We start from the raw sequence: 26,101 nt of genomic DNA, 5'->3' as shown, positions 1-26,101 counted from the left end.
CCTGTGTCACTCTTGTTTGATTTTAAATGTTGAACTTTGTGAGTAGCTGGGAGTAAAGGAGCTCTTATTACTTTAGAATAGTTGGTATAGAGTAGTTCTTTGCTGGGTGTTTCATTGGAGGCATTGTTGGCTGCATAATTTGAGGGGCTTAGTGCAAAATGAAAATGCAAGGCTATGACTAGGAGCAGGAAATCAGTTTCCATTTCCCCAGAGCCCACCACTCTAAGCCATGCGTAACCCTGAAGGATTGCAATTTCCATGCTGGGACGTGCTCAGTATCTGGATGGGGAGTGGGTAAAGAGGCCTCCACCAAGTCCTCTTGGAAGGCACCACAGAATTGCCTGCCTGAGTCAGGGATGGCCACCACCTTGCCGAGTCCCAGACATGGCAGGGCCCTCATTAAAATCTGACACTACCTACTCCAACCCAGCATTGTCTGTTAAGACTCATTTACAAAAACACAGATTCAAAGATAAGAACTTCAAAATGATGACTGGAGAACATTCAGTGCCAAGTGCTGGGATGTATACAACTGTACCAGTCAGTGAAAAATTGGAAGAATTCTAATTCTTTGAATTAAAAAAAATTGATGGAGAGTTTAAACACTATTCCTTTGGGAGAATTACACTGCTATCCATACTTACCCTGATTCCTGCTTATGAAGACAAGCAGAGCTGGATATTCCTCTAGTGGATGCCCTTCTGGGGCCTTGGGCTCAGATTATAGAAGATGGACTGGAAGCTTGCTGTGAAGCTAGCTGCTAAGCACGGACATTGGGGGATAAATATTTGACAGATACACTCAAAGAAAACAATGTGATAAAAATAGCAAGTAAGGAAAGTATAAAGCTTATTTTGGAATAAAAGGAATATTGACATATTGTTGGATTAAAGAAGAAAGTGGAAAAATAATCTGAGTAAAACTGAAAAATAAGTTTGGACCAGATGGTAAATGATTTACATTCAATTGAAAGAACATATGAAATTCAAAAGTGATCCATTAAAGGGAAATTATATGGCCTGATATTGACTGATTTAAATTTTAGTTTTGTTGACAAGAATTTTGTTCCCTGATGATGACTTTGAGTTAAAATGGCTACATGTTCACAAAATTCATTTGCTAAATTTCAAACTGTCAAAGAGAAATGTGATTTATTGGGGAAAACTAGGCATGGGGACCTGAATACTGGTATTGTGAGGATCTTTAGAGCATCCACGTAGTAGTAGGCCTTACAAATGGAGAATTCTGGGGAATTATAGCTTAAAGTAAGTGCAAATTTTCAAATCCATACAAGAACCAACCCAAATTACAAAAATAGGAAAATATAAAATGAAAAAAATCAGTGTTGAAGTTAGGGAGGGAATAATGTCAAACATATCACTGCACACATTGAGGAAATCCTGAAATTCCTGACAAAGCTACTGTGTGATAAAGGAGAGAAGCAGCCCCTCCATATTCCAGTCTTGAGGAGCAATAGCCAAAGGCAGTTCAAGTGGAACGGTAGGAAAAAATAGATCATTTTAACTAAGACTGTTTTAATAGTTGGGCAAAACAGAAACCACAGACAATTGTGTGTAGATGGCTGTGAATTAGGTTAGAACGCAGAAATAGACACATGTCGTATGGAGAGTAGATTTTCTTTTAATTGTTTTTTTCACCATTGGGTTTAGTGTGTTCATTCTAAATTAGAGCTGGCAAGCAACTTTTTTGCCAGGAAGACCACCAACTGAATGGGATATTGGACTCTCCAGTATGGTAGAATTTTTGATACATCTTCATGGTAGTCCTGGAATATAATCAGATGAGATTCAAGTAAGATGTTAAAGCTTCTATCCAGATGCAGCTATTTCTACCTGAAGAATAAGTACAAATTCCCCTGCTGAAGCTGTGAGTTCCAAACCCACCACATTAGGATTCTGAGTGATTAAAACCATGAAATAAACCTGTCTCATATACCCCCTTTCATGGGCATAATGGTGTTCCCCCGATTTCAGATGTTGAAATCATATGAATGTGACAATATTTAGAGACAGGGACATTAAGTAGGTGATTATGGTTAAATGAGGTCATTAAGATGAGCAGCAATCGAACACGACTGATGTCCTTGTCAGAAGAGGAGATTAGGACACAGAGGAGAGACCATATGAAGAAAGAGGGAGAAGGTGGCCATCTATAAGCCAAGAAGAGATGTCTCAGAATAAATCAACACTGCAGACACATGAGCTCAGACTTCTAGCTTTCAGAACTGTGAGAAAATACATTTCTCTTGTTTAGGCTACCCAGTCTGTGGTACTTTATTATGGAAGCCCTGGAAAATTAATACACCCCCTCCTTCATAAATTCTAGGAAAGCCTTATCAACTACACCTAGAAAAAGTTAAATGGGGTGCAAGTGATACCCAGTTATGCTAGGTTTAGGAAAATATACATTTTGAGTATACTTACTTACACTCAAGTATATATAAGTATGGGGAAATACCGTGAAAGAGAAGTTTCTGAAGAGAGAAACAGAACATACTGAATTAGTTGATGGCCATAGTTTTTTTCTTTTTTCAAGATAAATTTATTCTTAAAATTAGAAGCAATAAATAAAAACTAATTTCTTTGAAAATTAAAGAGTATAAAATAAATCTATTCCAGGTGAGTTCAAACCTTCATCATTTTGTAGATTCCCTTTACATTTAAACAATAAAACTTTAAAATCAAATGAAATATGAGATTTTCCATCTCTCTAATATTATTGTGACTTTTAGGAGTATTTGGTATAAATAGAATATATTTTAATAGTTGGTTCATTTTTAACCATCTTTCACAAATGCTGCCCACCTTAAAATCCCCTTTTGAAATCTCCTTCTCGGTGCTCTTTGCTATAACCATTTTTCCAATTAAATCTTCATTTATTCTCCATAAATACCATTAAAACAAGGCTATTGGTGCAAATGGTTTTCACTGCAAGTGTGAGACAGCAGTTGATACTAATAGATGAGGCAAGAAAAACTTACATACTGAATATCACTGTCCTAAAATTCGATATCTGTTACACATAAAGGGGATTTTTCCCTGGCTTTCTTATGCCCTCTGTTATTGCTATCTTACCCTTGCCTCTTAGGATAACATTCTCCAGCACTGACTGCCAGTTTCCCTCCCTCCTCTCAAAAAAAAAAATAAAAAAGAAAAGGAAAATCTCTGTTTATCTCTTATGGAGAGAAATTGGCTTTCTCTAATGTAAATGTCTTCTATCTGAGCTATGCTTGGAAGGCCTCTTTATGCCCAAATATCTCATTATTCCATTAAGGTACTTTACCTGAGACAAAGAAGATTTTTCTTCCTAGGAGGAAGTTACTTATCCTGCTAAATCATCTGAATCAATTGGCATGAATCTTTTTCCTTTTTGTCACTTTCTTACAAGCAGTGATTAACGAGAAGCTAATACAACAATATGAAATTAACAGGGAACTGACAGAGATGACAAAAGAATTTAAACCAAAACAAAGAAAAAATCCTATATTAGAATATGTAGTACAGTATATACTATAGGATAGTGAATGGCAGAAAATATAACAATAGTGGGATAACTGGCTAGCACACACCCACACAAAAAGTCAGTTAAAATTCTAAAAGAAATAAGTGAATGACATGAATAAAAAAATTTGATAAGTCAAAAATGCAGTGGTTGAAGACTCTTAATACCCCTCACCTACGTGCAGTTCACAATAGGGCTCCTGGGAGACTTTTCACATCGTCATATTCTTGCTCACCCTCTTTTGCTTCACTCCCATTAGGTGATTCAGGGAATCACATCCACTGAGAGCTGTTCTTTGTTGGCTATAATGCTTGGGTGAATAAAGGACAGGAGAAGAGGAATCATCCTTCATTGATTTCTACCTGCACCTCACAACTCTGCCTCGGTGATGCTAACTTTTGTATCTTTTTTCTGCCCAGGAGAAGCAGCTGGGGGCAATGGTCTTCCCATGGCAATGTGCCAGAAAGAAAAGCTGTCCCATAGCCTGTTCTCTCACCATAGGGAGGAACTTCTGCTACCAGAGGTTGCTGCTTTCCCTCAATCTTTGGCCACTTTCTTTACCCAGCTTTTGAGTTTTTGTTATCAGCTTTTATTTAACATTCATTCATTCATGTCTCTGGATCTGAGCTTTGACTGGGAATCAGCAGTTGATATTATCTCCATCTTTCCATTTTGTCTGGTTTCATATATATTTGAAGTTGAATAGATACTATGTTTGGGGAAAAAACAGGAAATGAAACTAGAAGGTTAGAATATGCACAGGCACAGTTTATAACTGGACATAAGGAGAACATCCAACAGTCAAAGACGCAAAACCTCCACTCTGAAAAGTAGTGATCCATACCATTTGACATGCTCATGCAGACACTCCAGGAACATTCGAGGGGAATATTTTAGATAAGATTCATGTTAAAATTGTCTCAAGGATTCTTTTATTTTAGATATCATTAAATTTTCAAACATTGTTTAGTGCTTAATCTTGGTGTCAATGAAATCACAGCTTATTTTTTCTCTACAAACATGTATTTCCAATGCCTATGTCTGTTTTTGGTTTAACTTCCTTATTCCAAAGCTGAACCGTAGCATTCTGCGTTCTGTCACTCTTTGACCCTTTCTACACACTATGAAACTTTTTCTTTTATTATTGCCAACTCTGAGAATTTCAGGTGTAACTACTACGGCAGCTGTTCCCTTTTGCATGCAATACTTTGGAAATGTAAACAAATTTGGCATGTATCATAACTTTTCAAGAAACATAAAATTAATTCTGGAAAAATGAAATTCTTATTTATTTTAATTCCTCCAGGAAAATATTTCTTCATCTCAGAAGAGTAATCTGTGTACCTCTACCCATAAAAAGATCTTTGCCCTTTAAAGTTCCAGATTTTGATTCCCACAATGAAGTCCTATTCTTTTTAATCCCAGTTGTGAACCTGTGAGTGAGCACAACAGTCTAAATTATGTTAATAATCTACCTGTGTATACGAACACCAAGCAAGGATAGAGAATAATTAAAACAACTGTACAAAATTTGATTGATAGATTTCATCTTCCCATGCGGCATTTAAATACCAAACATTGAAAGTATTGCATATAGTACTTATTGGAGCCTAGCCATAGCATCTCTGTGTCAAGGGTACAGGGTGTTCTACTTCTGCTCTCTCCTTTTTAGGATTTGTTGAATGTATAACAGACATACACATATGCAAGTGCTGTGGGTGTATGCATGTATGTGCGTGTGTTTTAACAATCTTCCTATATCACCAATGAAAAACTCTGTCAGAACCTACAGTGAAAAATACATCTTGTGACACAGACTAAAGTGAGACCACCTAAATCTTTCCTGAAAAAAATTATTGCGATTCAAAACCTAGTATTAAAGAAGCATAAGATAACCAAAATTAAAGAAGGACACAATTTTGTTTTGTTGGGTTTTGTTTCTAGTTAACAATTGTTAGAATTAATTATATATTTTACTTGCTTTCTTTCTCATCATTATTTCTGATATTTCATGACTGTTCATTAATTTACTTGTGTGCAAGAATGCATTTAATAGTAACTCACTTTTAGTAAGTCATTGCGTGGTAGACTTTGAGTCCTTGCATTTCTGAAAATGCTTTTATTCCATGCTCAGTGGTATATGCTATTTTGGTTGGGTATAAGAGTCTAGGTTTTGACTATCTTGGTTAATATGGATTCATTGACCTCTGGAATTCCACTAGATATTAAGTCTGATGTCAATCAGAACTTTATTTCTTTGTTGATAATCTTGTGATGCTATTCTGTTTGTTATGAGAGGAGAAGTTTATTCTCTCTGGAAATGTCTTACATTGCGTTTTCATATTTTTTACTTTCTTGGTATAACTTACCATCATATTCTTTACATTGTGCAATTTTATATGAAATATATCATAAAAAAAAACATATGAAACATGTATATGACACATAAGGAATAGTATAAAATAAATACCTGTGAGCCCACCAATCATTTCCAACACAGAACTTTCCAGTCTCATGGACTCCCTGGTAGCCTTTCCCTGACTACAACCTCCAATTCTCCCACCCAGAGGACTTCTAGCCTCAATTTTTTTTTTTTTATTTTTCACTTCTCTTTCTTTAGAATTTTATCATGTATGTGAAAATTACTAAAAATTATATTTTTATGATGCATGTTTTGACATTTAAATACATGATATCATACTAGAATTATCAGGCTTTTGTATTTCCTCCATTGTAAATTGCTCTTAAGTATGTATCCACTTATCTTCTGGATACTTTGTGATTTTCTTGTAAATTTATAGGAATCTTATATATAAACTCAATCCTGAATTCTACAGTCATATGTGTTGAAATATAGATTAGTTTATATCACTGTCATAGGACACTGTCAAAATTATGGCATCTTTAAAAATAATACTTGATAGTTATCTGGCCTATAAGTCTTGTTCTTTAGGAGTTCCTTGACTATTGTTGGCCCTTGGCTGCTTAAAATTCATATTCTGTTTGTTAATTTCCACCAAATCCTAGTGGGATTTTCATTGGAATTTATATGTAGTATTTGATAAATGCGGCATCTTACAATATTAAGTTTTCTAATTCATGAATATGTGATATCTCTTGATTCATTAATCTCCTTTAATATGTCAGTAAAATATGTATAATAAATATAAACATAAAATATGTAAAATTTTTATTATACAAGTATTATGAATGCATATATATGGTGTTTTTTTTTCCCATAAAAATGTTTCCCACATTTTCTTAGATTTTTCCCCTTAGGTACATTAGAATTTCTGGTACTATGTTGATCTTCTCTTTTCCGTATTTCTTATTTTTATAATTTTTCCCTTTCTCCTTTGATGTTTAATTTTATTCTGCTTTAGTTTTTATAACTTGTTTTATTGTAGAAAATTCTCTGCTACAATTTTAACTAGAGCCACAAGTTTTGTTACATAGTTTTGTCATTACTTTTCATTTCTGCTTTTATTAAAATTCTTTATTTTATTTTATTTTTCTTTCTTTATTTTTTAAAGGTCGGCACCTGAGCTAACAACTTGGCAATCTTTTTTTCTTTTCCTGTTTTTTCTCCCCAAATCCCCCCAGTAAATAGTTGTATATTTTTGTTGTGGGTCCTTCTAGTTGTGGCATGTGGGATGCCACCTCAGCATGGCTGGATGAGCGGTGCCATATCCCCACCCAGGATCCGAACCAGTGAAACCCCGACCCCTGAAGCAGAGCGTGCAAACCTAACCACTCAGCCCCGGGGCTGGCCCCTTATTAAAATTCTCTTGTTCCTTGAGTTATACAGGGATATTTCCTAATTTCCAAACAATTGGAATCTTCCTAAACTATGTGTGTTCTTGATTTTCAAATTAATTAATTTGTGGCCAATGATTTTTTTTTTTAGTTTCTTGAGACTTGCCTCAGAGCCTTGAATGAGATCAGTTTTCATGAGTGGAACTTGCATGGTAGAGAAAAAGGTATATATTTTCTTAGTTATTAAGTGGAAAATTATGTATTTGTCAGTATATTCAGGTATTTTAAGTTTTTTTTTAAAGATTTTATTTTTTCCTTTTTCTCCCCAAAGCCCCCCAGTACATAGTTGTATATTCTTTGTTGTGGGTCCTTCTAGTTGTGGCATGTGGGACGCTGCCTCAGCGTGGTTTGATGAGCAGTGCCATGTCCGCGCCCCGGATTGGAACCAATGAAACACTTGACCACCTGCAGCAGAGCACGCAAACTTAACGACTTGGCCACAGCGCCAGCCCCAGGTATTTTAAGTTTTTAAGATCAAAATTCTTACTGATATTTATTGTCTGCCATTTACAGAGAGAGATGAATTAAATTGTCCCAATAGGAGAGTGGATCTATGTTTCAATTTAATTCAACTGGATAGTTTTGAGATGATATTATTAGGTGCTTAAAGGATTAGAATCATTATATTTTCTTGGTGAATTGAAACTTACGTTATTGGTAGTGACTCTTTTCATTTCGAAGCTTTTATTTTCAATTAGTGATTCTTCTGACTTGTTTTAAAATATCAAAACAGTGATATTTTGGTATTAACCTATAGGGTTTTTTTTAAGTCTATTACTGTTATATAATTAATTCTTATTGATACTGAAAATACTTGTACTAGCATGCTTATTGTTTAGTGTGAAATGTAACATTTATATAAAATAATATATAAATATTTGTCTTTCATTATTTTTGGAATATTTGTTTACATCCAGCTACACTTGATAATTATAGGGAAAAACAGAATGTGCTACTGACTGGGATTTAAATGTGTTTCCCTCATTCTCTGGGAGTTCAAGGTCCTAATTTGGTTAGATGGAGCAAACTGCCCTAAGGCGCTGCCCTGTCTTTGCCAACCCGTAAACAACTGTTACAAATAGAGAAAAAGCAATGAGGGTTAGAGACACACACACACACACACACATACACACACATACACACCACATAGAGAGAGAGAGAAGAGAGAATTTTACAGAGTATTTTTAAAGTTTGTCAGACTTTCAGTTCTTCAGCTTGCTCTGAATTATCTCAACACACAACAAGAGTCCTGAGAAAAATAACTAGGTTACAAAAGGAAATGTCATTAAACTTGCCATATCACGGACTTCTTAAGAAGTAAAAGGATAGTATTTAAACAGAGATCATATTACTCTGAGTAGCTATGTCTTATTTTGGAGAGAGGGGATACCTACTCTGTAAGTGATTACTAGCTTACTAGAAATTTCTCTAGAAAAGCCTTTACCTCTGCCAGATTTTACCATGATTCAGAAGTTGATTTAAATATGCTTCAATTTTTTAGAGAGACTTCTATGTGTCTACAATAAAGAATTCTAAGACAACCTAAAATTCTAATGTAGCATTTCTGAAATAGAACACACACACATGCATACACAGAGACACATCCACACATTCATATATATACTCAATATTTTTAGATTCCAACTCCTAGCTACCCTGTGTACAGCAGAGCAGAACCCTGCCCAGTCTTTTTGTGCTGTCCTTTCACTTTCCGGCATGTTATCAGACAACACTCCACTGCTGTTCATGGGGTTTTCATGGCCAGTTTTTTGTAAGTGTGGTGTGGTTCTCCAACTGGGAAATGAACCTGGGCCTTGGCAGTGAGACCGCTGAGTCTTAACCCATAGACCACCAGGGCAGATTATGTTTTACATAGACTCACTTAAATTTTTCAAAATCTTTTTAATGCATGTACAATCAGTTGTAATAAAAATTACATTTCATAAAAGTGAAACAAAATACTTGCTTATTTTTTTAGAATGAAAAGACAAGTTCAATGTTGTAATTATTTAATAAATATTTTTATGTATTATGACTCCCATTGTACCCTAAATCTACCTGTCATAAATTTTATTGACTTTATTATTATACAATGTTAGATGCATAATATTAAACTTTGTATTTTATTTTTCAAATAAAATATACAGTTTTATAGACTGAGATTTTTAGTGGCTATCATTAAAATTTCTTAAAATTATTAATATTTCTCATTGTAAATAGTTGGATTTACTGTAGGAAACTTAATTTGTTAGTTATTAGTTATTTTTCTTTAGTGTAACCCCTGACTTCTAAAGCTCTTTCTATTAACCTCAAATGCACAGCCATCACTCTGGGAAGACAAATGCATAAAAACATTTATTCAAAGTGGAGTAAAACCATATAATTAGAAAATATATTAAAATAATACAATTATTACGAGTGAAAAATACTTTTCCCTACATTCACACTAAAATGGGATAATCTTAGGATCCTCCCAATTGAATTTTAACTTGTAATGATTTCATTATTATCTGCTTTAAGATAAGCTAAATTCCATTCTTATTTTTTGATGTATGCAACTGGATTCTAATAGCACATAAAGATAACGATAGACAACATGCTGGCATTTAAAATTTACCAAAGATAAAATCTTGGGTATCAGCCTTCTAAAAGGTCAGAGAAGCAGCAAAGTATGTGGTATTTGAAAATGTTTCTTTGTCAGAAATAATATGTTTACTACTCATTGTTTTATAATTCCCAGTGGATGGCATGGGCATTATGAAGAATTACAAGAAATCACTTATCTCTCATCATTTTATATCTCTGGCTACAGCATATTCTTGCAAATCCAACTCATGTAAACTACAAGCAAAGTGCAATACTTACTAGGAGATACTCCAAAGGCTATGGGGAGAAAGAATAGTAGTAGGAGAGTTTCCTTGGAAACTAAATGAAGCAAGCAATTATGCATTGAACAGTTAGTTGGCTTTCGTAAGAAATTCTGTAACTGGAGCTTTATATATTTGATGTAATTTTATCGTAACTATACATTTTTGCAGATAAAGAAATGAGGTTATGAAGAAACTGAGGCTGAGGTGTTAAAGAAAAATTCCCCCAAATCTCAGAACAGATAAACTATAAAACCATGATAAATGCTAGTGTCATATGAGATTCAAATTCAGATTCAAATCCTGCTTTTCCCACTAGGTGTGCAAATGTATTCACGTTACTTAACCTCTTTAAGCTTCAATTAAACGTAGGTAACATGAAGATTGTTCTGAAGATTGACAATATAAGAAAAATGTTTAGCAAATAGTATCAATAAATATTAGTTGATTTTGCTGTTAATTCAATTTAAAAATGTTTTGTAGATTAAGCATTTGAATAACAGCTTGAAATATGATTATAGTATTGAAATAGTTTTGGATTTTGCCATTGGTTTTAAAGTGCTTTTCTGATCATCAAGTAATGTGGTACATGAATTCTCACTTGTTGTAGGTAACTTGTAAAATTTTCTTATCTCTTTTCAGTGGTTCCTATTTGCTTTTTTCATTAACAATACTTGATACTTCATGGAAATAAGATAAAGTAGATATCAAGTAGTGATATATATCTTAAATATATCTGTAATAGTTGTCTTTTTTAATTTGGAACTTTTCCTTTATTTTATATTATTATTGATATTTCTGATAAGGAATTAGGACCACAGATATAAAAATAAATTTCTTAAATTTTTACTAATATTCAATTAATAAAAATCATAAATGGGCTCTTCAGCCAACAGTATTATCACGTTTATTCACATTTTCAGAATGTGAAATGATGTTGTTTTTCATATGTGATGATACAGACTGTTTAATGATACACATTAAATTCGGTATTGAATATATGTAAAATAACTATTTTGTTATTTTTATCACCACCTTAGTCTTTTGGCAATTTAATACTTATTGTATAGTATAATAATATGAGAAACAGGAATATTAAAATATACAACAATGAGAGTCTAAATAATTTCTGTTTGTCTCTCCGTTATATAAGTCTTACTGAGAAGTACAAATAAAGTTTAATTAGCCCTTGAGTTGACAAAGGAGAAATTGTGCATTTCTTTTCTTTTAGGAAATGTAATTATAAATACAATTCATGAATGGCTGAAAATACATCAATCCCTTTCTATTAGTGGACGATAAATTCTGACAAGTGTCTAGAAATAAAATCTAGATTTATTACACTCCCTACTACTTCCTGTTTCTCTAGAATATACCAGGTGATATTTATGGGGAAAATTCTGTGAATATCTTCTAAGTCTTAAATAGTTATATAAATTAATTATAGTCATAATAGAAAATCTGTTTAATTTTTCCAAGCGAACAAGTTCACCAAAATTTATTTCTGTAGTGCCAATAAAAAACGTTCCTAAATCTACAAAACGGAACTGATGATCATTTAAAGACATTTTAACTCATTTCAAAAGCGAATGTGCAGTTCACAAAGATTGGACAGAGGATGTTTTGATGAGATTTGAAGGCCCAGCAGACAAAGATCACATTGAGCTGAGTGATGGACTCTCATATACCACTCTACCATTAAGCCTTATTAAAATTCAGCAAAATTAAGATTCAGTACATACTTTAGATCTTGAATAATGGCATCTTGAAGAGTCTTCATAGCCAAGATTCTGTTGTACTTCCAGTGGGACCTTTATGAATTTTCCTTTTTCTGTGTATTTTTTTCCTCTTTGTTTTCCCATGCTCATGTTCTCATTATCTCTATCCTGTTTGACATCTTCTTATAACATTCTCTAAAGGATAAAGCGGTGTAGACATGATTAATGTTTGCAGCTGGGGATAAGCTATATAGCCAGTGTTAATGAAAGAAAAATTTATGCTTCCAAAAATACAACTGTATTTCTTAATTTCTCATATTTCTTAATTTAGAACTTCATGTACCTGTGGTATTGACTATTACTTCACTCTTCCTAAACAATGTCTCTACTTTCATATATTCTCTACCATAGAAGTGTCTGTGGAATACATCATTTCAATTTAGTGAAAAGAAAATAAATTATTGACTTTAAACCTTTGGAATTCAAAGCCCATTTTATTCCAGTAATTCTTCTATGTGATGATTTTATATAGAGAGAATACATATACAGTGAAGGACATTGGACCTACAGCAGGGGCCAATAACAAAACTCTTTTTTTTTTCAATTAAAGGCTTTGTCATAGGATAGCCATATGTGGTGAATATTTTATAGATATCTGCAAGAATTCTCAAATGCTGAAGAAAAGATTGACATTTGATTGCACACACACATATACATATACACATACACACATAGATATATATATCTCCTGAGATATTGCCCATAAATCTTTAAGAATATCAAGGTCATCTTTGTCCAGTAAAAAAGCATTGTATTTTACAGACTTTTTTTGTGACCTGGTAACTATTCAGATTTCATAAGCTTCAAAATATGCATACTCCAATTGTTGAAATTTGATGTATTAATTTTAAATGTCCACGTTAACTCTTTTGTTAAAAATCTTCCATTTTTTTCTTCTTTATGTATCAATTAGTAGAAAGATATATATTATCATCTTCCAAAAGTTTAATGTAGGCAAGACAATTTGTCGTTTTGCCACTTTTTGATTCTGTATTTTATTTTTATAAACAGAAGCTGTTATTGGTAGATGCACCCTTGTTCATAATTTTTGACTTCCTGAAAAATTGGGTTTCTTAAAAATGATATGATTGTCTTTATAAATAATACAACTTTTGCCTTGACTTGAACTCTATCTTGTTTAATATTAATATAGCTATTCCATCATTTAGATTTTGATATTATATATTTTTGTAGAATTTAATCTCAACCTTTCTATAAAATTAAATTTTAAGTGTGCTGCTTATTAAAATAAAGAAGCAGTTTTGTTTTTATCCAATCTGAAAATCTCTGACTTTAAATTTTAAATTAAATTGAAAATCAAAGCTATTTTTATATATTTGAATCTATTTCTCCCAGCGTATTTTGTATTCTCTTTTATAACTTTTTAATCTCCTGTTATTTTGAAATCTAACATATGTGCATAAAGTGCATAAAATATGAATGAACATAATAATGTTTTATCAGAAAAAGAGCCAATTTGAAAAGTATCATTTGCCAGCACCCAGATCCCCAAGTACCACTTTGTGATCATTATCCCTTCCTACTTTCTGGATGTAACCTTTCTTCATGACATTTACAATTTTCACTTCTCCAAAACACTAGATGGGAATTTGATTGAGATTTCATTGAACCTATATATATATATAGCTAAATATATATATAGAGAGAGATTTTTTTATAGAATTGACACCTTTAAAATATTGAAACATCAAATACATAAATGTAATCTATCTCTTCATTTATGTAGGCCTTTAAAATTTTTCTCAATGTTATTTTGTGGTGTTCATTGTAGAGATCATGCACATCATTATGTTTCTTCAAAGCTAATTGATATGTTTGGTGCTATTGGAAGTTGTATACTTCATTTAAAATTTTATCTTTTCTTTGCCATTTGTTGGTATATCAATACTTATATCTATAGTTTTTCTTTATTGACTTTAATTCAATTATGTCAATTTTTATTGAGATATAATTGACATATAACACCATGAAGGTTTAGGGTGTATGACATATTGATTTGATACATTATACACCATAATATGATGACCACTGTAGTGTTAGCTAACATCTCCATCACGTCACACTTATCATTCCATTTTGTGGTAAGAACATTTAAGATCTATCTCTTAGCAAAACTGAAGTGTGAAATACAGTAGTGTTGACTATCATCACAATACTGTGCATTAGATCTTCAGAACTTACTCTTCTAACTCCAAGTTCGTACACTTCGACCAACATCTCTCCAATTTCCCCACCGTCTCCACCCTGGTAACCACCATTTTACTCAGTTTCTACGAGTTTGGGTTTTTTAGGTTCTATATAACTAATGGCATACAGTATTTGTCTTTCTCTGTCTGGCCTATCTCACTTAGCATAATACCCTCAAGATCCACCCATGTTGTACCATGGCAGGATTTCCTTTTTCTCATGGCTGAATAAAGTTCCATCATATATATATATATATATCTTACATATATATATCTTACATCTTCTTAATCTGTTCATTCATTGGTGGACGCTTAGGTTGTTTGTATGTCTTGGCTATTGTGATTAATGCTGCAATAAATATGATAGTGCAGATATTTTTTCAATATCCTGTTTTCATTTCCTTTGGATACATATCCAGGAGTGGCATTTCTGGATCACATGGTAGTTGTATTTTTAATTTTTTGCGGAAGCTCCATACTGTTTTCCATTGTGGCTGAACCAATTTACATTCCCACCAACAAGTACACAAGTGTTCTCTTTTCTATACTTCCTCACCAACACTTATTTCTTGTCTTCTTGATGATGGCCTTTTTAACATATGTGATGTGGTAGATCATTTTGGTTTTGATTTGTATTTTCCTGATGGTAAATAATGTTGAGTACGTTTTCAAGTATTTGTTGGCCCTTTGAATGACTCCTTTGGAGAAATGTCTATTCAGTTTTTCTGCCCATTTTTAAATTGGATTGTTTGGCTTTTTATTAATGAGTTGCACAAGTTATTTACATGTCTTGGATATTAACCCCTTATCAGATATATGACTTTCATATATTTTCTCTCATTCCATATGTTGCATTTTCATTTGGTTGATGGTTTCCTTTGCTGTGCAGAAACTTTTAGTTTGATGTAGGCCCACATGTTGATTTTGCTTTTGTTGTTTGTGATTTTGGCGTCATTTCCCAAAAATCATTGCCAAGACCAATGTTGAGAGGTTTTTTCCTATGCTTTCTTCCAGGAGCTTTGTGGTTTCAGGTCTTATGTTTAAGTCTTTAAACCATTTCAAGTTAAACTTTGTGAGTGGTATAAGTTGGGGTCCAATTTCATTTTTCTGTATGTGGTTATCTAGTTTTCCCAAAAACATTTATTGAAGAGTCTCTCTTATCCCCCACTGAGGATTCCTGGCTCCCTTGTCAAATATTAGTTGACTATTTCTGGGCTGTCAATTCTGTTCCACTGGCCTAAGTGTCTGTTTTTATGCCAGTAACATACTGCTTTTATTACTACCATCCAGAGAGTTTTAAGGAAGAAATTTGGAGATTCAAGGTTTTGGAAACCATCAATGCTGCCTTTTATGAAAGTAGGCAAAGAAAATACAAAACAAATATTCAAAGCTCAACAAATATATCACTTTTATGCTATTTTCAAAATTTTGCATGAAAGTGTCCTCAATTGAGATGAATGAAGTTAAGTGTTTAAATTTTGGAACAAAAGGTATCAGGGGAAGAAGAAAGGAGATGTGAATCAGGGTCCAAAATTCCACACCTTCTATGTGATCTAGTAAAATTTTCCTCACCTTTATAAACTTTGATTTTCTAATTTAAAAAATGGAATTATAATAATAACCTGCTAAAATGTAATGAAGATTATATAATATAGTATTTTGGAAACACTTAGCTCTATGCTTTGCATATAGAAATCCTATATTTACTTTAATTGAAAACTGACTTTTATGAAGTGCTTATTATATACCAGGCATTTTCCCAATTAGTTATGTACATTAACTCCATCTTTCTGTTTTTTGTGGGGGCGGTGGGAGGGAAGATTAGCTCTGAGCTAACATCCACTGCCAATCCTCTCTTTTTGCTGAGGAAGGTTGGCCCTGAACTAACATCCGTGTCCATCTTCCTCTACTTTTTATGTGGGATGCCTGCCACAGCATAGCTTGATAAGCCTTGCATAGGTCCGTGCCCAGGATCCGGGCCACGGAAGTGGAGCGCATGAACTGAACCACTACACCACCAACTCAGCCCAACATTAACTCTTTTTTTAATTCTGAGTTACTGCTATCATTCACATTTTACACACTTGGCCACAATGAGGCCAACCAAGAGAGAGGAACTACTCTATACAATGTTACATCATTAATTGGATTTGAACCTAGGCAGTCTGACTTCAGTTCTCATTTCCTTAAACGGCTAAACTATAGGAAATCTTATTTCTGTTAAACTGATAAAACTTCTGTGAATGTTATTAAAAACACTGCATCTATCAAGGAGTGTTTTAAGAACAGCTACATAAAATAAAACGTGAAAAATGTAATCTAAAAGCCACTAAATATGGTTTAAAATGGACACTTGGGAAACAGGAGAAAAAGTGAGTAAATAAACACTAAGTATTCTATGTCATAGGAAACAAAAATATTTTTGCACTTCAATTGACAAAATATATTATAGTTATGTTATAATTTTAAAAATTGAAAATTAACTTCTTAACAATAATAATATAAAACTGACAACATGGTATTGACCTTGCAAAAAAAGAAGATAATTTTTTAAAAACATAATGCCAGTATTAGCTCTGAGTGGGAGCAGAACGAGAGAAATATTTTCATAACTATTATTGGGAATGCTGAATAGCACAATATTAATGAAGAAAACATGTGGCAAGGCTCTGAAGGCCTTAAAATCTTCAAATAATTGATTACTCCACTTCTAGGAATATTTTTAAGAACATTGTATAAAGTGTTTAACAAAATTATATAAGCTTTCTATGTTAAGGTGTAGTAAAAATAATATTTAAAACAACTAAATTACCCCATAGCAAAAATCAGTTAGGAAATTCTGGAATATTTGGACAAATTGAAATTATCCAGTAGTAAATATATTTTAAAATTCAGGATACATTACTGAAGTCTGGACTTATAATTACATATATTTATAATTATGCATAATATTTATATGCTCACACATTTATTTTTTAAAATACTTATGTATTAATAGAAATAGGGTAAATTGCCAATACAATAAAACTTTTAATGCTTTTATTCATGGCAGCATGACTATTGAAGATTTTTAATTGTCTGAAATAGGTACCGTGGACATAATTGTTTGACAATCAGGAAAGGAGTAGAAACTATTTTAAGAAATTGGCTAAATATTTGGATATTACAATCTTTATTGAATCTACGTGAAAAAAGAAAATCTTTAATGGAGAAATTCTTGAAGTTTATCAGATTTTGTCAAGATTTTTTTCAGATACAAAGAATGTAATATTTTACTAGTGATGATGCCTAAGTCAAAACATTTAATAGCTTATAGAAGCTTATTTTACACTTTTTATTTTGTCGTAATTTCAATCTTCAGAAAAGCTGCAATAACAAACTTTAGCTTTTCTTCTTTTAATAGCAAATAATCATTATTTATCAAACCTAATAAGATAAAGCATTTTATCTTAAAATTAGAAACTTTTATTGAAAGTAAAAAGACAATGTATCACTCACCCAAACTTGTTGTAAGAAAATCTTACTTCTCGAATTAATTTATTGTAATTTAAATTTTATTTAAATCTTCATTTACATTTATACATTTTGTTTGCATTCTACTTGAAAAAATATGGACGCTATCTCTAGGTATATTTATGAGAATTTATATATTCAGAACCAAAAGTCAGTTCTATATGAAGCAAAAAATAAGGCAATTTTATCAGTTATTCAACTCAAATTAATGATGAAATAAAATATATTGATTGTTACCAAGGAAATGTTGTATTTTGCATATCAAATATATTTTTCTTGAGTGGAATTCAAATATGTGTATTTCTATGGTTTGGATCATAACATTACTTATTTCCTTATCGTCAATAAAGCCTGAAAATACTGATTCCATTAATCTGTATTTAAATAGAGCTACCAAGCAAAACTTAAATTAGAGATGTTTTGGTGAGAAGGCCATACATTCAATAATCAAACTTTTTTCTTACTAGGCGTAAGCAGAAACAGTGGAATGGGAGTTTGAAGACCAGAATTCTCATCCAAATATTGTTACTGAGAGACTATGGAAACTTAATGTCACTAAATCTTTATTGACCTCAGTCTTCTCATTAGTGGGTATTAGAGAAAAATCTCTGGGATTTCATCTGTCAAAATATTTATATAGTTTAGAAAATCCAAGAGTCTAGAGAAATTTGATCTAAAAGGAGTATCATAAGGAATGGGCAAAAGTTGAGAAGCTAAGCACTTTTCCAAAAAACGTACAAAATAAGAAATTCTTTGGTGGAGGAGGAATACTTCCAAGGTTAGCTGTATAATCCATTAATCTTTTCCTCCTCTTTTTTCCTTTGTGGTGAGAACACTTAACATGCCATCTACTCTGCTAAGAAATTTTAAGGTACACAATACAGTATTGTCAACTATATACATGATGATGTACAGCAGATCTCTAGAACTTATCCATCTTGTTTGATGAAAGTTAAATACCTGAAACTTAATGCCTGCTGAACAGCAACTCCACGTTTCCCTCTCCCTCCATCTGCTAGCAACCACTATTCTACTCTCTGTTTTATGGGTTTGACTATTTTGGATGCCTGGTATAAGTGGAATCATGCAGTATTTGTCCTTCTGTGACAGACTAATTTCACTTAGCCTAATGTCCTCCAGGTCCAACTATGTCTTCGGATGTGACAGGATTTCCTTCTTTTCGAAGGTGGAGTAGTATTCCATTGCATGTGTATATCACATTTTCTCCATCCATTCATTCATTTATGGACATTAGGTTGTTTCTACATTTTGGCTATTGTGAATAATTCTACAATGAACATGGGAGTGCAGATATCTCTTTGAGATCCTACTTTTAATTCTTTTGGCTATACGCCTAGGAGTGGGATGGCTGGATCATATGATAGTTCTATTTTCAATTTTTTGAGGAACTTCAATAGTGTTTTACATAGTAGTGACACCGGTTTACATTCAAAGCAACAGTGTACAAAGGTTCCAATGCCTCCACATCTTCATCAACATTATCTTTTGTTTTTCTGATAATAGCCATCTTAAAAGGTGTGAGGTGATATCTCATTAAGGTTTTGATTTGCATTTCCCTGATGATTAGGGATGTTGAGCATGTTTTCATATGCCTGTCAGCCATTGTACATCTTCTTTGGAGAAGTGTCTTTTCAAGTTCTTGATTCATTTCTTAAATGAGTTATTTGATTTTTAGCTCTTGAGTTGTAGGAGTTCCTTATACTTGTAGTATTAACTCCTTATCAGATATATCGTTTGTAAATATTTTATTCCATTTCTTAGGTTGCCTTCTTACTCTGTTGATTGTTTCCTATGCTGTGTAGAAGATTTTACATTTGACGGGGTCCCCTTGTCTACTTTTTACTTTTGTCGACTATTTCTTAATATTACATTTAAGAAATCATTTCCAAGACCAATGTTATGAAGCTTTCTCCTATGTTTTCTCTTAGGAGCTTCACTCTTTCAGTTCTTATGTTTAGGTCTGTAAGCCATTTTGAACTATTTTTTGTATATGGTGTAAGATATGGGTTTAGTTTTGTTCTTTTGCATGTGGATATCTAGTTATTTTAACACCATTTATTGGATAAACTATCATTCCCTCAACGTGTATTCTTGGCACCTTTGTCAAAGCATAGTGGACTATATATGCGTAGGTTTAGTGATAAATTTGTGGAAATTCAACAACATACTCTTGAATAACCAGTAGGTCAATGAATAAATCAAAAGGCAAATTACTATCTCAAGACAAATGAAAACAAAAACACAACATACAAAAACATATGGGATGTACCAAAAGCAGTACTAACAGGAAAGTTTGTAGCAGTAAATTCCTACATTAAAAATAATGAAATATCTTAAATAAACAACCTAACTTTAAACTTCAAGAAACTGGAAAAAGAGCAAACCAAGCCCAAAGTTAGCAGAAGGAAGAAATAACAAAAATTAGAGCAGAAACAAATGAAATTGAGAATAAAACTACAATGAAGAAAAATCAATTCAGAGTTGTTTTTTGAAATGATAAATCAACTTGAAAAAACTTTTTCTAGACTAAGAAAAGGTAGAAGGCAAATAAGATCAGAAACAGAAGAGGAGACATTACAAGGGATGCTTCAAAAATAAAAAGGATCATAAGGGACTATTATTAACAGTTATAGGCATACCTGGAAATGTTGCTGGTTCAGTTCCAGACCACCACAATAAAGTGATTATTGCAATAAAACATATCAAATAATTTTTTTTGATTTCTGGTGAATTTAAAAGTTATATTTGTGCTGTATTTTAGTCTGTTAATTCTGCAATAACATTATATCTAAGAAAACAATGTATGTACCTTAATTAAAAAATACTTTATTGCTAAAAAATATGCCAACCATCATCTGAGCCTTTAGCAAGTCACAATCTTCTCGTTGGTAGAGGGTCTTGCCCCACTGATGATGAGGGTGGTGGTTGCAGAAGGTTGGGGTGTCTTTGGCAATTTCTTAAAATAATAAAACAATGAAGTTTACTCTATCAATTAATTCTTCTTTCATGAATGATTTCTATGTAGCATGTGATGCTGTTTGAGAGCATTTTACCCACAGTAGAACTAGTTTCAAAAGTGGGATCAATCCTCTCAAACCCTGCCATTGCTTTATCAACTAAGTTTATGTAATAGTGTAAATTCTTTGCTGTCATTTCAACATTCTTCACCAGGAGTAGATTCCATCTCAAGAAACCACTTTCTTTGTTCATCTATAAGAAGCAACACATCATTTGTTAAAGTTTTACCATGAGATTGCAGCAATTCAGTCACAACTTCAGGCTTCACCTCTAATTCTATTTCTCTTGTTATTTCCACCATATCTGCAGCTACTACCTCCACTGAAGTCTTGAGCCCCTCAAAGTCATCCATGAGGATTGGAATCAACTTATTCCAAAACTGCTAATGTTGATATTTTGACCTCTTCCCATAAATCACAAATGTTCTGAATGGCAACAACTGAATGGTGCATCCTTTCCAGAGGTTTTCAACTTACTTTGCCCAGATCCATCAGAAGAATCACTATCTATGGCAGCTATAGCCTTACAAAATGTATTTCTTAAATAATAAGACTGAAAAGTAGAAATTACTCCTTGATTCATGGGTTGAAGAATGATGTTGTGTTATCGGTCATGAAAACAACATTAATCTCATTGTCCATCTCCATCAGAGATGGTCATCTTGGATGACCAGGTGCATTGTCAGTGAGCAGTAACATTTGGAAAGGAACCTATTTTCTGAGCAGTAGGTCTCAAGTAGCCTTAAAATATTCAATAAACCATGTTGTAAACAGATGTGCTGTCATCCAGGCTGTGTTGTTCTACTTATAGAGCACAGGAAGAGTATGATATAGCATAATTCTTAAGGCCCCTAGGATTTTTGGAATGGTAAATGAGCATTGGCTTCAACTTAAAAGTCAATAGCTGCATTAGCCCATAACAAGAGAGTCAGTCTGTCCTTTGAAGCTTTGGAGCCAGGCATTGATTTCTCCTCTCTAGCTATGAAAGTCCTAGATAACATCTTTTTCCAATATATGGCTTTTTCATCTACATAGAAAATCTGTTGTTTAGTGTAGTCACCATCATTAATTACCTTAGCTAGATCTTCTGAATGACTTGCTACAGCTTCTACGTCAGCACTTGGTGCTCCACCTTGCCCTTTTATGTTATGGAGCTGGCTTCTTTCTTTAAACCTCACTGAGCAACCACTACTACCTTCAAACTTTTCTTCTGCAGCTTCCTTTCCTCTCTCAGCTTTCACAGAATTGAATAGAGTTAGGACTTCGCTCTGGATTAAGCTTTGTCTTAAACGAATGTTGAGGCTGGTTTGATCTTCTCTCCAGACTCATAAAACTTTCTCCACATTAGCAATAAGATTGTTTCTCTTTTTTCTCATTCGTGTGTTCACTGGAGTAGTACTTTTAATTTCCTTCAAGAAATTTTCCTTTGCATTCACAACTTGGCTAACTGTTTGAAACAAGAAGCTTGGCTTTTGGCCTATCTTGGCTTTTGACATACTTTCCTCACTAAGCTTAATTATTTCTAACTTTTGATTTAAATTGAGAGATAGGCAACTCTTGCTTTCACTTGAACACTTACAGGCCATTGTAGGGTTATTACTTGGCATAATTTCAATATTGTTAGGTCTCAGGGAATAAGTAGGCCTGAGGAGAGGGAGTGAGATGGGGGAATGGCTGGTTGGTGGAAGAGTTAGGACACGGACAGCATTTATTGATTAAGTTCACCATATATGCATGTGGTGCATGATGCTCTGAAACAATTACAATAGTAACATCAAAGATCACAGATCACCATAACAAATATAATAATAATGGAAAAGTTTGAAATATTATATGAATCCCGAAAATGTGACAGAGAGACTGAAATTTAGCAAATGCTATTGGTAAATGGTGCCAGTAGACTTGCTGGATGCAGTTTGCACCTTCAATGTGTAAAAAATGCAATATCTGCAAAGTGCGTTAAAGCAAAGCACAATAAAATGGGATATGTCTGTATAAACATATTGGATGACCTAAAAGAATGGATGAAGTCCAAGAAATGCATGACCTACGAAGACTGAATCATGAAGAAACAGAAAATCTGAATAGACCAGTAATAGGTAAGGAGATTGAACCAATAATAAAAAACTTCCCAACAAAGAAAATCCCAGAACCAGATGGCTTCTCTGGTGAATTCTATCTAGCATTTAAAGAAGAATTAACACTAATTTGTCTCAAACTCTTCCAATGGAAGAGCATGGAACACTTGCAAACTCATTTTATGACCCCAACATTACTCTGATACCAAAGCCAGATAAAGATACAAGAAAGTAAAACTATAGGCCAATATCTCTGATCAACATAGATGTAAAATTCCTCAACAAAATACTATCACCCGAAATTAAACAGCACATTAAATAGATTATACACTATGATCAAGTGGGATTTATCTCTGGGTTGCAAGGATGTCTCAACATACACAAAATAATGTGATACACAACATTAACAGAATGAATCACACAAAAATAACATGATCATTTCAATAGATGTAGAAAAAGAATTTGACAAAATTCAACATCCTTTCATGATTAAAAACTCTTAACAAACTAGATTTAGAAGGAATTTAACTCAACATGATAAAGGCTATATATGAAAAACCCACAGCTAACATCATACTCAGGCTTGAAAATCTAAAGCTTTTTCTCTAAGATCTGGAACAGGGAAAAGATGCCCACTCTTGCATGTCTATTCAACATTGTGCTAGATGTCCCAGTTAGAGAAATTAGGCAAGAAAGAAATAAAAGGCATCCCAATCATAAAGGAATAAGTAAAATTATCTCTGTTTGCAGATGACATGATCTTATATGTAGAAAATCTGAAAGACTCCACAAGAACCTGTTAAACTTAGAAATAAATTGTAAGATACAAAATCACTGTACAAAAATCAGTTGTGTTTCTATAATAACATCAGACTATCTGAAAAGGAAATTAAGAAAACAATCCCATTTAAATAGCATGAAAAAGAATAATATACTTAGGAGTAAACTTAACCCAGTAGGTGAAAGATATGTACACTGAAAACTATAAAACATTAATGAAAGAAAATAGACACACAAAAAATGGAAAGCATCTTGCATTCATGTATTGGAAGACTTCATATTGTTAAAATGACTATACTACCCCATGCAATCCACAGATTCAATGCAATCACTATCAAAATTCCAATGACAGGTTTTTTTTTCAAAAATAGAAACAGTGCTATTATTCATATATAATCATAAAAGACCCCCAGATAGCCAAAACCATTTTGAAAAAGAAGAACAAAGCCTCAGGAATCAGTGTCTAGATTTCAAAATATATTACAATGCTACAGTGGTTAAAACAGTATGATACTTGCATAAAAACAAATATAGCAACATGTGGAACAGAATAGAAATTCCAGAAATAAATCCACACATACATGGTCAACTGAGCTTCATCAAGGGTATCAAGAATATACAATGGAGAAAAGATCACCCCTTCAACAAATTTAGAAGAACTGAATATTCACACACAAAAGAATGAAAGTAGACCCACATCTTACTTACATCATACACAAAAATTAACTTAAAATGTGTTAAAGGCTTAAATGTAAGACCTAAAACTGTAAACCTCCTAGAAGAAAATATAGAGGAAAATTTTTATGACGTTGGTGTAGGCAATGATTTCTTGGGTATGACACCAAAAGCACAGCAATGAAAACAAAAAAAGACAAGCGATAAGTATCTGCACAGCAAAGGAAACAATCAACAGCATGAAAGGTAACCTATGAAATGGGAGAAAATTTTTATAATCCTTTCATTTTTTGAAAGCAACATTTTTGAGGAGCTATGTGTGTCCTGTAATGTGAATATCGCTGAGAACGCAGAAGGATAAAGTGCAACCCTTTGAAAGAATTAGCCCATGAATACTAGGAATTGAAAGGACATGATGAAGGGCATGGGGAAGTCTTGTTAATCTCCATACGTCTACTTCATGCTATAGTGTAGACTGTAAAACAGGTAATGAGTAGACTTTTCAGTGGGGGTAGCATGCTAAAAGTCTAGGACAAAGCTTGAACTATTCCCATTTATAAAATAGAGAATTGGCATTTTTCAGCCCTATGAAAACTGAAGTGGAAAATATTTTTCTGACTGCAAAAGAAATAGTTACTGATGATTCTTATTTCTGTATTGGAATTATTGATGGTAGTGGTTTTGTTGGAATTAAATAAAATTGATAATATCCAAAGGTTTGTATAATTTCAGAAAATCAATGTATATTTTCTATTGGGTGTAATGTAATATTTGTTCTCTCCTACATAAAACAGAGTTCTTACAAAGTATTCAAGTCAGTCAATTATTTCATTTTTCAGGACACTCACTTTTAACATTTTTTCCTTTTTTGCTCTATCATATTGACAATATTACGCAAGTGTGGACAGACACACACATATACACACATGTACAGAAGAGAAAAAACTCAAACCAAAAACACCTTGCAAATACCCATACAATTGCAGATGATGATTCATATATTGTGGAGTATTTATAGAATTTTACAGTATCAAAGATGACTAAATAATGATCTATTGGACCACTTTAATTTTCCACATAAGGGGTCCAGAGCTCTTACATATTCCTTTCAGGACATATATATTTCTAAAGACAAGATTTGTTTTTGTTTTATGATATTTCTTCTGTGATTTTAGTCACATATGAAAATATTTAACCACCCCTGCACGTCTTTGGAGTGACTTAATCACATAGTCACTGACCAACAAGCCTACAAAAGTAGCAATTCTTTAACACCTGTGTTTCACTTTTATAGCTCTAAGTTTTACACAAGGGAAAACTAATCAATAAAAGAGGAAAAGTATCTTCCACATAAAAATTACGTGATGAAAAGTCTAAATTGAGAATTGAAATATATAGCAGGATTATTGAGTAGGAGGTTGTCCTGCACATGGGTCTCTGCCTTTGACTTTATCTTCCATCCTGTTTTATGTCTCCTTTTGGCCTCGGTACTAAGAAGATCAGGCAAGGAAAGATCAGAGAAACAACCTACACATAAACAGTCAATCATCTCTGCTGCTCATTGGTATGTGACAAGAAAAAGTTAGCAATAAACTAAAAGTTAGGAAATTAGACACTTGTTAGAGACATTGTATTAAATCTTATTAATTGGAATTTTTTATTGTTTTATTATAAAATTTGTATTTTCATGACCAAAAGCCTGTATTTCATTTGAGTTGCAACTTTAAACTTTTTCCTTTAATCATTTCCATTATCTTTCTAACAATCAGAACTTAAAATCGGAACTTGGGTCATAAAATACCCAAGTTTATTAGCTTTGGAAAAATG

At 32.9% G+C, this 26,101-nt stretch overlaps 1 protein-coding gene across 13 annotated transcripts in view; it reads right to left on the bottom strand.

Annotated features, from left to right (window-relative positions):
* Positions 1 to 1,621: 1,621 nt before the first annotated feature.
* LOC100062681 (cylicin-2) overlaps positions 1,622 to 26,101 on the bottom strand; it is a 56,254-nt gene continuing 31,774 nt past the window's right edge. For 4 of the 13 annotated variants that reach the window (XM_070251881.1, XM_070251888.1, XM_014736264.3 and 1 more), the window contains 3 exons: positions 11,948 to 12,118; positions 2,445 to 2,494; positions 1,622 to 1,786 (listed from right to left, as the gene is read on the bottom strand). The gene's annotated coding sequence lies outside the window, so the exon portion shown is untranslated. Of the gene's footprint in view, positions 1,787 to 2,444; positions 2,495 to 10,203; positions 10,264 to 11,947; positions 12,119 to 26,101 lie in introns of all 13 variants that reach the window. The other 9 variants (XM_023629794.2, XM_070251887.1, XM_001494171.7 and 6 more) reach the window with 3 other exon arrangements.

Source organism: Equus caballus, chromosome 25 (assembly GCF_041296265.1).
Source record: "Equus caballus isolate H_3958 breed thoroughbred chromosome 25, TB-T2T, whole genome shotgun sequence".
Taxonomy (NCBI): domain Eukaryota; kingdom Metazoa; phylum Chordata; class Mammalia; order Perissodactyla; family Equidae; genus Equus; species Equus caballus.
The sequence above is the reverse complement of the archived record's forward strand: the minus strand, read 5'-3'. Positions and strand labels throughout refer to the sequence as shown.